Below are 11,377 nucleotides of genomic sequence, written 5' to 3'. Positions count from 1 at the left end.
GCGGAGGGGGCCATTCTTGCACAAACCACCTCACAGGTGTGAGCCACCAAAAGACTTCTTAAAAACATGGGTGCTGAAGATCTGGTCTCCAATCCTCATAATTGTACACCAAGCACTTTGCCTGCGGAAAACATGTCCCCAGCCTGTTAAATTATAATTTTGCCAATGCATATGACAGGATATAACCAAATATAGAAATACAAGCCCTGGTATAATCGAGGTCAAGGGTGCTCAGTTCATTGATAGCTTTTACCTGGGTGAAAATTCTTAAATATTAAAAAGAAAGTATTATCACAAAACAGGTCAGGTTTATCTGAAACGACAGGTTATCGGAAATGACAGTGAGTGTCCACGATAACATACCTGTCTTCGGGTATGTTTCTGTTGCTGCAATGAAACATCATGACCAAAGCAACTTGAGAAGAAAAGCATTTATTTGGCTTATGCTTCCACAGTACTGTTCATCACCAAAAGGAGTTAGGGCAAGAACTGAGGCAGATGCCATGGAAGGGTGCTGCTTATTGGCTTGCTTTCTTACAGAAGTGTTGGATATTAACATTTGTTACTGATTTATCTTTTAATTAAGCAACAGTTATTCCTACATCAGCTGTATACCCAAATAGGATATACTTAATTAACCTGGAGCACAATGCTGGGTGATAGTTACTCCATCCTAAACCTCCAAGCCCGCATAGCTTACTACCATTCAGATCTCACCCATTATACTTGCATTTAGTCATATCTTAGGTCCGGTTCATTTCTCCTTCTGGTTCCAAGTCCTGTCCTGCTGATCTCTGCTTCCCCCAACACACACGCGCTTTCTTTTCCTCCCCTCCAGACCAGGGTGTCCCACCCTATTCTCTCCCTTGCGCAGCATTGGGGCTGGTTGTTTTATTGACAATACAGAGAACAAATGGCAGCATGTTTACAAACTTCAGACAGGTATTGCTTAGAATAAGCATCACAATGCAATGTCTGTATTGAAACCAGATGGTGGGGTAGAGATACCAGCATTTGAATGAACAGGGTAAATTGAATACATTCTTCATGAACATTATACCACCATTTCCCCCTTTAAGTCCAATAAAAGGCTCCTTTTCTTTCAATACCATAATAATTATAAAAGTTATGAAAACTATTAGGTAAGATTTACATGTGCAATGTCCAGTCCATGTGTATTTGGCAACTTAGGAGAAAGTATCTGATTATCCTGTCTTGAGAAGCTTAGAGTTCCATATCTAAATTAACTTATCCTCATTGGTATTACCTTTCTGAAAACATTTTCTTAAATTCTAAACAACTTAAGCTTAGTTGTGGAACAATAACTATTTGCTCTTCAACCCCACCAGAGACCTCAGAAGGAATAAAATTAGTTACTGGAGTAAATAGGAAGTGTATGTTAGCAGCTTCCAAAAAAATACAAAATTGACAGAGACAGTTTGTGCCTGAACAGTCACCCATAACTCTTCACCCTTCTAGCTCAGTATATTTGACAGACATATATATGAAGCAGGAACTATTTAGGACTTGCTTACTCTGTATTGGCAGAGTTCAGCAGTCGACTTGTCCTGCATTTAAGCTTGCCCATTTTTGGCAGAATTCTGTCTGTCTGCCCAGTTGGCTAATTTGCCACATTTGAAGCCATCACCACATGGAGGTTTTCTGATGTTCATCATCTTCTTTGAGGTAGGCGGGGTGCTGCCAGGAGATCACCTGTCTCATTGTTAAAGAATCTTTAAAATAATAAAGACATTTTAAAATGCCATATTCTGTAGGTCTCTGATGTTTTTGAAGACTTACCTATCTTTATGTAATTGACCTGTCTACAAAATCATATCTATCTGTTAAACCTAGATGTATACTTCTGTGAAAAATTAGACTAGTGTCTGAGATGACTATGAGTTGATTAGCAATTAACTTGCATTACATTGTAAGAGCAGTTTAAAAGTATTGGAAGTAACCTTGAATTTATATCAATACACTAAAATTTACCAATGTATCAAAAATAGACTTATTTTTGCATCAACATATAGAATCCTATACCAGAGTTAAAAATAACCTTATTTGAGAATAACAAATAAAACTTTGAGTATATTAAATAATATACCTTTTATCTTATTATTCCTATAAGATATCACTGTATTCCCCTTTCTTTTCAACCCTTTTTTTCCTTATCTAAGAAAGAAACATAGAGAAAAGAAAAAGGAAAAGAGAGAAATCCCTTAGTCCATTAATAAGACCATTAATAATTTATAATCATCTCCCAATGACAATAAGCATAGCCACAGAAAACAACCAAAAACCTACCTAACCCCCCTAAAAAGAAATTAGATGTCATTCTCTTGAATTTTTTTTTTAGCTGACTTTTTGGACACACAGAAATCCTGTTAGGGGGCCCAAAGGAAATTGGGAAAAATGGTTAATTAAGCAAGCATTAACATTTGTGGTCCAGTCTTTGAATGTTGAGAAATTTCTAGGTTAATAGAAGTGCCGTTTGGAACAGTCTAAAATGCTGGACCAATTGAGAATAGAAGCTTTCTTCAAAGCTCTCTTGGGAGCAGACTTTGATGAGAAACAGTAGTTGAAGCAGTTGAGGTAGGAACAAGCAGAATGCTGAAACACGCAAGATGCTGGAACAGACATGTCAATGTCTCAGCATGCTGGAAGGATGAAGTCTGTCAGGTTTGATCCAGTGTCTCCGATATCTAGTCCTTTTGTTCTGCAAACACATAATTTCTCACAAGCATTATACAGTCCTAAAATTATAAATGTATGAGATGTGCATGATGAAACTAAACTGTGAATTAATTTTATCTACGCCAATTGAAAGACTGGCATAATAAATTTTGAGGACATTATAGCCAAGGATTTATTGGCCATGTTTTATTGAAGATCTGCCTGGAGACAATTTTTATGTCTCAGTCAGTTTCAGAGTTGTTCCCATGTTAAGGGATCAGCACTGTATGTTACCTGTTCTGTTTAGTCTTCTTGATTTCTCTCTTTTTGTGTGTGGCCAAGATCTTCTGGTGGTCTTCCTCTGTCATTTCTGATTTCTATTAGTTTTGATGGAACCCGTAATTTCTCTTCTCCTGTATGAACATACGCAAAACCTCTTCCCCAGCGTAACACATTCCCTGTTCTCCATTTTGGAATTAGGACTTTTACAAGCTGCTCTAATTCAGCAGTCCTTTCTAAATTCCACTGTGTCTTAGCAGCTGTGCTACTTATTTAAACATTTTAAAATTGATAAATCATTATTTAATCTATTTTGGGGAGATATATTTCCCTTCTGTTTTATGACCATCTTTTAAAAATTACTGTTAGATATTTTCAAAATTGTTTGACCTGTAGGATTATAAATTATATCTATAACAGGTTTCATGGCATAATGTCTAAAATATTGTTGAATTCCAATATACATGCTGGACATACATGCTGAAGCACCATCAGCCCCAATTTGCAAGGGCATCTCCAAAACATTCACCATCTCTAACAAATGTGTAACCTTAGGATCATGCTTTCCAGAATTTAAGGCAAAGGCCCATTGGAATTCTGAATATGAATCTATGGCATGGTGCATGAATTTCAGTTCTCCAAACTGTAAAATGGAACACACCAGCCACTGTATGACCTTGTTCTAAGACAACACTAAACAGGATCTGCATTTCTACTTTATCATATAGACTTTTAGTAGTAATTGATCCTTAAGAATACACATCCAATATCCAGTCTGAGTTGGCCTGTAGCTGAAGACTTTCCAGCATCTGAATGTGCTGCCATTGTGCAGTATCTTCAAGCCTCTGTGGACTTTTCTCATCTGGAAGCATCTCTTTTGGTGTTATTGTAAGTACCAGATTGGATGGCTCTGAAGGCTCCCTACTTTGATTCAAAGATTCCCCCAACCTCTGTTCTATGGCCTTTATCATCTATTTTCTTGATCTCTTCTTTCTCCAAGTCTGTCTTATCCTGATCTCTCCCAAAAAGGATAAACAAAACTGAAATCAACAGTGAAAAAAATTATTTGTATGCAAATAAAAACAAACAAAATTTTTAACAAAAATTAAACATATTATTCATAGGAATAACATCTTATGGTACCCAGAAGCACTGTGTCATTGTGGCTTCTTCCATTTTCAACATAGAAATTGTCTTTTTAAGGACTTTACTTTCTTAGACCCAGCTTTCCTTTACAGACCTTACCAGTTCAGATGCTTGAGGCTTCTCTGTCTGTCTCTGGCTCCTGCTTCCAGGGAGAGGCATTTTTTTTTTTTCTGCCTCCTTCACTGGATCCTGACCCATTCCTCACTCTGGGAAGTTATTGGGTTCACAAATATTTGCTCCTCAGACCGGCAAGAACCCCTTCTCAAAGGGATTTTGCTTTCTGCCTTGGTTAGCAAAGTCTGGCTTTGAGAAGCTTCCTTGTTAAAGAGCACCCCCCCTTTTTTTTTAACTTAAAGAAACTGCCTCTCTGGGGTTTGTATGTATCAATTTTTGGTTTTCTGTAGCCTGCTGAGGCCTTGCTGCTCTGCAAGCGGTCTGTGTAATCAGGAATCTGTGAGCTCCTAGTTTAGGAACTGCCTTTGCTTTGTTTTTAAGGAACAGAACTAAAAACTGCTCTACAATTTTATTTTCTATGTAAGTTCTTGTTAGATTACTGTAAATTCTGCCACACTTTGGTACACTACTTGTTGATTATCAATATTTATATTTGATTTATCTTTTAGTTAAGCAGCAGTTATTCCTAAACCAGCTGTACACCCAAATCACCGCACAGAGACTAGGATTTACTTAATTAATGTAGGGCACAGTGCTGGGAAATAGTTACTCCATCCTAAACCTTCAAGCCCGCATAGTTTTCTACCATTCAGATTTCAACCATTTGCTTTTTCAGATTATTTCTCAAATTTACATTTTTGACTGCTTAAGATTTTGAGTTATTACATGCTTACTTAAATTTATATTTTTAATCTACTGTGCATTGTACTCCACTCAGAGAACATTCAAGTTGGAGAAGATAAACACAGTTCTGTGGAGATCATGTTTTCAGAGACGGTTAAGAAAATTGAAGATTATCATCCTGTTGTACCTCAAAGAATATGGTCTCTACCCCTCAACCACTTCTGATATTTTTCTTCTTCCATATCAGTCCCTAGCCAGTGTTTACCAAGATCCTAAGTTTAGTCTTAGGACCCTTTACCTTCTTAAAATTTTTGTGTCCAACCAGTATGTCATTTTCCTACAGTCCTGGGTATTTAGGAAGCTGAGGCAAGAGGATCATTTGAACCCAGCAGACCAGAGATAGCCTGGAAAACATGATGAGATCCTATCCCTTAAAAAAGGTATATAAAATTGATAACCCAAAGAACTTTTGCTTATATAAAGTTAGGAAAAGATTTTTTTCAAGTTATTCAATAGATTTTTAAATTTTTAAAACAAAAATTAAACATGTTATTCATAGGAATAACATTTTTAATAAAAAATAACTTGAAACAAAAGCTTTAGCAGTGAGAGTGACATTGTGTATTTTTTCAAGTTTCTTAACATCTGGTTTAGCCAGGAGACATCTGTATTTTGATATATGCTTTCCTCTGTCAGTATATGATACAAATTCTGAAAAACTCCAGTGCAACCATGAGAAAAAACAAAGAAGACAAATAACAGGGCCTTCTTGTCATCATGAAAATGCTTAGTACCATTTAGTGAGGAGGACATGTTCTGAGAAATGTGTTTTGTGACTGGTTATTGCGTAAACATCATGGAACACTTGCAGAGCTGCTAAGCACATCATGAGGATACAAAGTTGTTACATAGTGCAAAACTGCAGTTCTGTGCTCATGGGTTTTCTGAGCGGCTTTGGGCCCACTCTACTGTACTCTGAGAATTGGCGTTTTAGAATAGATAATAGACACTGAGAGATGTTGAAGTTGCTGGGTCTACTCAATCCCTTGGAATTGATGAGACACCTGATGAGATAAACAGAGAGACCACTTCACGTATAAAATAGTACTTTATAAAGGGAATTTTTTTTTTTGAGTGCTATGATCAAACCCAGAGCCTTGGATATATCCAACAAGCACATTCCACTGAGCAATCCTCCTGCCCCCAGTCCTCCTTTCTAAATTCTTATTGAAATTTAGCAAGATCCACATTCTACAGACACAAATTTTGACCAATGCCTTTAAAGAAGAGCTAGAGAATGTAGCCAGGCAGGGTGCCTGAGAGGTAAGTTAAAACCTAGCTAAAAAAAGATAGCCACATGAAAGGGAGGGAGCTAGAAAGCGATTTCCAGATTAAAGTGTTTCAGTAAGGAGCATGGGCTCTCACCTGTAATCCCAGCACACCAAGATAGAAGCAAGAGGATCAGGAATTCAAAGCAAGTTTGAGACCGGCCTGGGCTAAGTGAAACAAACAATAATAGTATTCATTTGTTTGCTTATTGTCTGTTCTTCCCACTAGGAAAAAAACTCCAAAAGGGAACTCATGGTCTTTCTTGTTCATCAGGTGCCTGGAACCTAGGAGGTACGGGTGAAAAGAGTTTTGAATACCCTATTGTATCTCTTTGAATTGTATATGTATTGTAATTGACTATGTTTAGGAAAAACTGAAAAGCCCTAGAGCCTAGTGCGCAAAGGGGAGAACGGTCCAAAGTCAGTGAGAAAAACAGACTTCTGATCACAGAAGGCCTCATGGGCACGGGAAGGGGTGCCCGGGGAAGTGTTTAAAGTAGCAGGAGGCCATGTTTCAATTTATGTAAAGCCGCTTTCGCTGGGTGGGAAGTGGCTGGAAGGGGAGCAACAGTAGAGGTCAAAGCAGTTAGCCTTCTGTGGCTGAGAAATGATGGTGTGAGTGACCTAAACAGCAATGGAAATGGAGAGAACGGGGACGAGCAGTGTGTACTTGCCGTTAGCACTGACATGACTTGCGTATACTGCTAAAACCTGACCGCGGTTTAAGGCTGGTAAGAGTGTTAGTAAGTCCTTGTAAGCACACCTTGCAAGTTTGCTTTAGATAAGATGAGTTGTTAACAGGGTTGGTTGGCTTCTGACAATTGTCAGGTCCTTCCTTTGACTGCAGCAGCCTCCGGTGTTAGTATTTAGGCAGCGGCTTCTGGGTTGCCGAGCAACCTATGATGTCATCATATGTCACCCACCAGGTAGCCACACCTGGCAGGCAGGGTTCAGTTGCTCCATAAAAAGATCCACCCACCACTCTGTAGCTCTCTTGCCTTCCTGCTCCTGTGCTCTCTTCCTCTCTCCTGCTCTTCCCCTATCTGTTGGGGCGCCCCTCCCCCACCATGTGTTTCTCTCCTCTCTCTCTCCTACCCTGCCCAAAGATGGTCTCTGTGACCCCCTCCTCTTCCCCTTAATAAAACCTCCCACATGGAACCAGTCACGTGGTGTGATATATGAACCTGTCATATAACTCTGCTCCACAATCCTAACATTGGTGCATTGGCCGAATAGGTGCTTTCAGTGGTGGGTGCACGGGGCACGCTGCATGGTGGGTGCTTTCGGTGCCAGCGCCACCACTGAGGCTGCTGAAAACCTATTCCATTTCAAATCTGCCCGGGACCCACTTGCGGAAACCAGATTGCTACCTCCTACATGCAACACTGGTTGGATCGGTGAGTTCCCATCATCGGTCAGCATAAACATCTCTCTGGGTCAGGGAAGACTGACAGTTGAGCATCTGGCAACTTCCTGGTACCTTTTGAGATGGAGGAACCCCAACCACAGCCTTCACTGGCCACGGTTGACCCTTTTTGCTGACCTCCATTTAGGACTTCCTCTTTCCCTTGGGTAAGATTTTTTTCCCCTCTACCGGCATGGTTTCTCCCACCCCAAACCCCTTGCTCCTCTACCAAATCCTAGCGCTGGGTAAACCATGTCTTCCACAGGCAGCTGTGCCCTTGGTCTCTGACCAACACTGACGAGCTGTTGGACCAGATAGTACCATACTAGTCTACTAAGCCAAACCTTGCCTTTGGGACCCCTCTGTCAGGTCACTGACTCCTACCTGTCCAATGGAAACTGCCCATTCTTCTGTTCCTTGAGCATCCCACTGGGATGTCTTCTGGAAAATGTAAACACCCTACACATGGAGCCTGAGTTAAAGGCCTCTAAGCTCATGCGCCTCTGTAATAAATCCTGGTCTACATATTCCTTAGATCATGGTTCAAATTGGCCGATTACCGGCACATTAAATCCCAATATTTTACAGGATCTTTTTAGTTACTGTCAGAGATCTTGTAAATGGAAGGAGATATCTTATGTTTAAGCATTCTCTCTCCTCCACTCTAAACCTTCTCTCTGTTCTTCCTCTTCTCCCACCCAACTTCTTCTAGATATAAAGCCTCAACCTCAAGAGTTCTCTACCTTTAACCCCGGTTCTTCCATGCTGCTTCAGCTGCACACAACTAGCTGCCATGTTGATTTTGGGATAAGGAGGGTGGAGCCATAGCTTCACTGCCATCTCCACTAAGGGCAAGCACATGGTGTCATCACCATCTTAACTTAGTGCAATCAAGGCCAGTCACATGATTGGCAGCCATCTGGGCTCTAAAACAATACCCAAAACCTGTGGTTTCCCCCACTGCCAGCTGCTTTTACTACTTTGTTTCTGTCCCACTGTTTTCGGAGCTGCAAAACTGCAGTCTCTTGTAGGCCCTAAAAGGCCACTGTGCCACTTCCTACCTCCATTCTAAAGCTGCCTATCTGCCCCTGTCCTTTCCCACAGGTGAGATTCCCTCTATGAAAACTTGGCCTTACTGCTAATAATGCCCTGGTACCAGGTACTGAGGTTCTCAGACTTAGCCGGGCTAAGCCCCTGACCTGCTGTGCTATTTGGTTGATGAACCACTAGCTGCATGGTCCAGTTCCATTTCCCCTTTCTCATTCGCAGGAATGGCTTCCTCATATGCTCTCCCCTTTGAGAAACCTATAACTTCTGCACCTATATGTGCCCTGCTCAGATGTCTAATATCCAGTAACACTGAGAGCCATCAGTGAAGAGAAAGTGATTCCCTAGTTCTCTTTTCTCAAAGTCCCGTTTGTTTCTCTCTGCCTGCTATCCCACTAAATAAAAATACACTCTGGTTAATTTTTATACTCTCAAAAAATCTTAAAATTTAACTGTAAACCTTAATGTGACCATGTGGCATGGACAATTTTAATCCTAATTAATTCTGTTTCTTTTATCTCTTTTTAGACTAGGACAGCAACAAGTCTTATTTTAAATTGTTGTGGATTTTTATACAAATTCAAAGCTATGTTTTAAGATATATATGATTCAACTCTGGTTCAAAATAATTTTTATATAATGCTAAACTTTCAAGGTTATAAAGGTCTATTCAAATTAAGCTAATTTAAATGTACGTCTAACTGCCTATGTCTTTATCAATTCCTAAATTAATAAGTGCTGTTTCTCCCACCACGAGCTGCCTATCATCCAGAGTCACCACTAGGCTTTCTGGCTAATAGGTTTGATATAATAAATTCAAATGTAATTGTAAAATTGCTTTATACTGTTCTACTATATTGTTGGTTTTAAAACTCATAAATCAGGGGTTACGTACAAATTTTTACCAATATTCTAAATTAAGATCTATTAACGTTAGAGGCATTTATTTATGTTAAAACTTGGTCACTGTGCTATATCTTCACTATCAAAATATGCTTGGTCTTGTTTTCTAAAAATGGTAATACTATTAATCTATAGTACAGCCTTAGACTTTTATGAACTTTTTATATACTAAATTATACAGGAAACTATTATGCTCTCACTTTATTATATTTATGACTTTTAAGGCTCCAACTTAACAGGGACAAAACCTAAAGTCCTAATATTTAATGGTTAACAAATGCAAGTTAATAGTCATCTCATAGATGATCAAGTCCTTTAACATGTTCAAAAATATATTTATAGTCCTAGAGATGCAGACATGGCCTCACTGCCATCTTTAATTAGCAGCTGAGGATGGTCTCTGAGTCACCATGCAGGAGCTGGTAAAAATAATAAGAGAGGAATCTTCCTAATAGCCTTATCTACAGCAAAAACTATGCTCCAGACCTTGGCTGTTGGCATCCTGCACAGAAAACAAGAGGTCTGCAATGCTCCATCTTGCTGGGGTATAGCCAAAAGTCAACTCTGCCAGGTAACTGTTGCAAATACAGCCAAAGAGGATGCTGGTCCCATGGCTGCCTCAACAAGCCACACACTACCTGTCGCAGACTAGCCTCTGGAAGACAAAATGCTCCCACACAGGCTTGTCCTCCGTGCCCAGCCCTGGAGGCTCAACTAGCACAAGTGCCACAGACACTTCCAGCCTTTGAGCTCCTTGGCCTGGTGGAGGACAAATGGCTCCTAGATTCGGCAACCTCTACCAGCCTTTCCAAGCCCAGATAACACTGCAGATCTGTTTTAACACCACACTTGGGTCCCACGGTTATACTGCCAACTTCTATCTTGGGAGGCTTCAGATGTCCTCATTCCTCTTCATATACAGGAGACCAGGCCTTAAGCCTTCTAGAGCTATTATTGTCAGGCCTAGACACAAAATGTTCTGTTACCAGACTCAAAAAAACAGGCCTCAGATGTAACTTTTTATCATCCCTTTAGCTATAGGACAATAAATGCTCATAGCAGTCTCACTTATGTCTAACAGTAAATAATTAGATACAAAGCTTAAGGAAAATGTTTAAGGGTCTAAGAAAGTGTTTTAAGGTTGGTAAGTGGAAGTTATAAAGGCTGCATGGTCTAAGGTGATTTAAGGTATCCTAAATAGGTAAAATGCTTAATATTTCCTTCTGTTGCTATGCTACTGTTATACTGTCTCTCCAGAGTTTTGACCTTTATCAATAGAGCTCTGATTTATTAATCTAAATCTAATACAAAAACATTCCACTATGCCACCCACTATCATGGTTCCAAGCTCAAGATTTTAAATATAATTTCAGTATCCTGCCAGACCCAGGTGTTTCCTACATCCATGACAGCGCCAAAGCAGCTACCACAGGTGTTCCAGTCTGACCTCACAGACTTCTGTCAAGCTACACTTTCCCTCCCAGCCATGGATGTTCTCACAGACCCTGGACAGCATCAAAGCAGCCTGTTCTTCCAGGACTTGGCCAGCATTTCAGCCTTTTGACCTCCCTACAGCGCCCCTAGTGTCATCAGGAGGTAGCCAGAAGAGAATCTCCGCCAGTTATTCACTTATTATTAACAAAAGGCTGGAATGGTGTGCTTCAGGCCCAAGACAAGTAGCTCCAGTGTTCTCCCAGCATTCCTCAGTCCCTACCTGCTGCAGCGTGTGGCTGCCAACTCCACCCTGTACCCTGAACTTTCCAGGGCAGGGGCTTCCTCTCCTTCAACATGTAAT

Source organism: Meriones unguiculatus, chromosome 19 (genome assembly GCF_030254825.1).
Source record: "Meriones unguiculatus strain TT.TT164.6M chromosome 19, Bangor_MerUng_6.1, whole genome shotgun sequence".
NCBI classification, from domain to species: domain Eukaryota; kingdom Metazoa; phylum Chordata; class Mammalia; order Rodentia; family Muridae; genus Meriones; species Meriones unguiculatus.
The sequence above is the reverse complement of the archived record's forward strand: the minus strand, read 5'-3'. Positions refer to the sequence as shown.